The sequence below is a fragment of the Mytilus californianus genome, unplaced genomic scaffold, assembly GCF_021869535.1.
Source record: "Mytilus californianus isolate M0D057914Y unplaced genomic scaffold, xbMytCali1.0.p SCAF_12, whole genome shotgun sequence".
In the NCBI taxonomy this organism is placed as follows: Eukaryota; Metazoa; Mollusca; class Bivalvia; order Mytilida; family Mytilidae; genus Mytilus; species Mytilus californianus.
The window spans coordinates 46,246,321-46,251,355 of record NW_026262604.1 but is presented as its reverse complement, the minus strand read 5'-3'; positions in this window follow the sequence as shown (position 1 = coordinate 46,251,355).

The window sequence follows — 5,035 nt, the reverse complement described above, 5'->3', positions numbered from 1 at the left end:
GAATTGACTAATTTACTGATTTTTGTTCACAAATGGAAATGTCCTTTTTTCGCTTTCCGTCTTTCTTATTGTGTGTTATTGTGAATATTTTTGCAATGAGAATTGATTAATGCAATATTATAGAAATTAATTGTCTTCTTGTGTTAAACGCTGCTTTCCCATACATTGGCTATATCAATGGCGGATCTCGTCCTGAATATGCATGAAATATTTGCCACTGGACGTTAAGCAACCAACAATCAATCAATCAATGGCGGATTTGGCTAATTATATTTTTAGGTCTCGTTTGTTCATAGAGCTTCTTGCATAGTTAACATGGTGAAGGTAATTGCAAAATTGCTTCGATACATCAAATTGTCTATTGTAAGCGATGTGACCTATTGATTAATTCACAGAAATGAACACGAGTTAATCGAGGACTTAAGTAGTATTTTTGCCTGACAATTTATTGTATATCCATGTAAAGTATTTCTTTAGTCGAAAAAAATCGAGTTAAAATTAATATACTTACGACTACATTAGTAAGCATCAACCATTGGCAACTACATCATATACGGTCAATTACCGCGTAATATTCGAATTAAAAGTAAATTTTAAGGTCAAATTACCAATAACGTTAAATTAAACTGTCGAAATAAATGATAGGCAGCCAAGCTTATATTCCTTTTATGTTCCATCTTTCAAATAAAATAGTTAAGAACACATATTAAACTCTCTTCTTTCTACAATATTTTTTATGAGTCCCCGCGACATGGATAACAAATGGGTTACAGACAAAACAGCCTTGCAAATGTATTTCCAGTGTTCATGTAAATATTCAAACAAGTAAAATGTACAATTAATTTGTACAAAAAGAACAAAACTGAAAATTCAAACTTTGCAATATAAGTGACAATATTAAAAATTAATAATGCACATCATAAAACATTTAATTTATCTAATTTACGCAATTCAAATCTGGTAATTAAAAACAGCTCAGTATTACAATATGTCGCAACTGTTCACATTGTTAATACTTGAACATAACATATGAACTTCGAACAGCGGTAAACTACTGTTGCCTTTATTGACATAAAAAAAAAACACAAATCATATTGAGAATTTTACTGAAACGATAATGGCCTTACTTTCAAAATTTGTGCCAACAAGATGTCAATATTGCAGTAAAAAAACTTATTATTTCTATGAATATATTTTTCCTAAAATTAAGTACAGATATTTACTCCACTCTTTAAATATTTGTTTCGCTTAATTTTTTAAGGTTCTAATGTTTAACTACGGGAAGGGTCTATAAAGAAAGTTTATACCCTATTCAGACGTAGAGGTTATCACCTTGCTACTCATGTAGCAGGTCATTATCGGAATGTAATATTTGTCCCTTAGATTTATGTTTTTAAGATGCAGTTGAACTGTAGTGTTGCTAAACAGCACAGTAATAACAACACAGAGGAATCCTTTATTTTGCCCTCCAAGTCACACTTCGTTAGTCCAGAAATCCTTGAAATATCTTTACAAAATCTCTCCAAACGCAGAGACTCAAAAAAAGTTAAAAAGTGGAGAATGTGAAGTTGTGCACCTGTTATGTTAATGTTTAGTCTTTATACGTTGAAGATATGCGCCACATTTTATTTAACTTTAGTCTGCTTGAGCTTTATTTAATAGTTCGATCAATGAAGACCTGGTTTCCTTAATGTTATATTGTTGAAGTCAGTATCTACGTATAGCCTTCACTTACTTTGAATCAATACAAGTGTTCCCTAAAGCATACACAATATTAATGCCCTTTTAAATTACTATTAAAATCAGTTTATTACAGTAGGAACATCCGGTTGTGATTATAGAACATTGTGCAATTTAATCTGGATATTGAAATACCGACAATACGTTCGTCAACGTGCATAAAGATGGGTATTATTTCTTTTTACAGGAGAACAAATGTATTTGCGTGACACAGTATTGTCTTTCAAATCTAATCTAATATGATACAATATCTTGTAAATCGACATGCAGGTAATCGAAAAGACTGTATTGCAAGCTTCTTTTCATATGTGTGTCATATTATGATGTACTGCTATTGGTATAGCAAGATGTCATGTGATAAGTCAAATGTGTAGTTATTTGTATTTTGCATATTATTTTTGACACTGTATTTATCAAATTGTAAATAACTCTATTTCACATTTTGAAATTTTAAATGTGTGTTTTATTTTATAAGTCACTTAAACAGATTAAACAATCATAATACGTCTTCGTATTTTCATATGGTGAAGACGATTTCTGTTCTTTCATTGAACATTAATTTACTTTGAATTCATTTTTTTTCTTGGGTTCCAATTTTTGTTGATTGAGGGAAACTTGCATTTTGGTGGATATTTAATGTCGTGGTTTTGCAAAAGTCTGCAACCACGAAATGCACGAAAATTGCTATTCAACGAATAATAACTAAGCACAGTATATAGATTATGTGTATTTGGAAGAATGTTCATAGATAAAAGAAAGAAAAAGAAATCAGACACAAAAGGACGATACAAAATGTCGGAAAAAAAATCGACAATACCATATAAAAAACGGGGAAAAAAAGCTAAACAAAGACCACAAAACAATACATAGCAAACTAAAGACGGAACACCAATAACCGGAAGAAATGCTAAACGAAGTGTACGTACAAACCATTTTGTTCGTCTGTCTTATTGTTTTAAAACATAAAAATAAAAAATTTTCGACGCTTTTTGCATACATTCTATACAAATTTTTAAAATATCCAATGTCTTGTATCTCTGGAATTTTAATCTCTATATATATCATGTTTGTCCCTCAAATGTAATGCCGCAGATAATATGTTAATGGTATACGTATCCATCGCTCCAATGGACAGAGATCGGTCATGCTAAGTACGATTATTTTTCGTCATATTGTCTATACAGTGTATTATTGTCAGTTTGAATTTATAGATTTAACGGAAGTTATGGGACTCTTTCCATTTGTGGAGTATTGTAACAATGACACCTTGTGAACGCAATTCCCCGGAGTCCATCTTAAAAAAACCTCGCATACCTGGTAGGATTGATTGTCATGCTACGTTTTGACCTTATGGTAACGTCATTTCGATTCAACCATATTAGACAGGTGCGATGGAACTTTTACCTTTTGTTGGAGATTGTATAAATTTACACCTTATGAACGCAACTTCTCGAAGACTATGTTACAGAATGGTCTCATACTTGGTATGATCGTTTGCCATCATATTGTTACGGTTCCGTCATTCTGATAGTTATTCAATTCTTATATTTATTTCTTGTATACATCTAAATTTTATGAGAAATTGAAAATCTTACTATTTTTAAAGGTAAATTATACTGAAGGGGCGTGAATAATCTTAGCAGGATACAATTTTATAACATGTCTGATTTTGGTGAAATTTGCAAGATCACCTATTTAATCATATATGTTGTACATTCATCTTTCAGTCTTAAAAAAACGTTATAAATATAAGGAAGAGAAAAGAGGCACGAAAGATACCAGAGGGACAGTCAAACTCATAGATCGAAAACAAACTGACAACGCAATGGCCAAAAATAAAAAGACAAACAGACAAATTATAGTACAGATGACACAACATAGAAAACCAAAGACTAAGCAACACGAACCCCACCAAAAACTGGGGGTGATCTCAGGTACTCCGGAAGGGTAAGCAGATCCTGCTCCACATGTGGCACCCGTCGTGTTGCTTATGTTATTACAAATCCGGTAAATAGTCTAATTCGGTAAGTCACATTCGTGAAAAGGGAGGGTATTGTAGTTACGACATAAGGAACATATCCGATATCATCTGTATATAGTAATTGTTGAACTTGTTGATCATATTAACAATATGAATATGTAATGCGGAATACCTCGTTGTCAGTCTAACTTCCTAAATTCATATCAATTTTTTCGAGATATAACTTCGTATTTATTAAAATGCCAAGGCTGCAATTCTATAGTTGGGTTAGCCTACCACCCCTCCCCTTTGCTATCTATTACCAAAAAACAAGACGACGGCGGCAGATGAGCTATATGTTTATAAAATAAACACCTGTTTGCCAGCAGTCCAGTATTTCTACGTTAGTCGTTGCAAAGTAGTCACAGTAGCTGAGATTCTCGGCAAATACACAATTAAAAACGATATCAACCCTAGGTCCGCTACAATATGTAGTTGCCTATATTATACTATAATTTTGATCCGACAATTTAAACAGGAATTATACAAGTATGACTATTTTTGTAGTAGTGTAATAGTGTCGCCTTGTGAACACAACTCCTTTATGAGCATTTGACAGAAGGCTTTCATAAATTGCACCGTAGGATTGTGTTCCATCATTGTTGCTGACCACGGTTAACCGTCATTTTGATTTAATAATGTTTATGGGAGGAGTTGACTTTTTCCATACTTTGACTATCGTTTCACATTAACATATTGTGACATACAATTAAATCTCTCATTTAAACATCGGCGGGCACCATTTTGCAACCGGGTTGCAATCTTGTTCAATATTTAGATGCAGTTCAACGAATGCTGATTTCATACACAATTTCATCATAATTGGAAATATCACTGAATTGTGTACACTATACCTTAATCTGCTATAACTTACAAAAGGCAGTGCATTTTTATTGTTTTAATTTTTTTGATTTTTTTATACATGATTTCTTAGCAAATCTGTTCAAGGGTGCGTCGATAAGCAAATGTAAGCTTTAATTATCAAGATCAAATTAGTTTTTCATAGCAACAACTCTTAACTGAATAGTTTGTTTTCTTATCCAAGAATTACCATTTATTGTTGTAAAGATGTCTTTTTAATAATTCTTCAACACGTTGCCGGAAATTTAATACAAAAAAAATCATTTTCTATCCATTGTAACTATTAATGTTGTGCCAAAAAAACATAGATGTTCATTTTGTCTGTTCATTCTGTAATTTATTCTTTCCTTTTAATTTTAATGTATTGTTCAAGTGCATTTAACAGACAATATCATTGTAAATCGTGTTATAAAC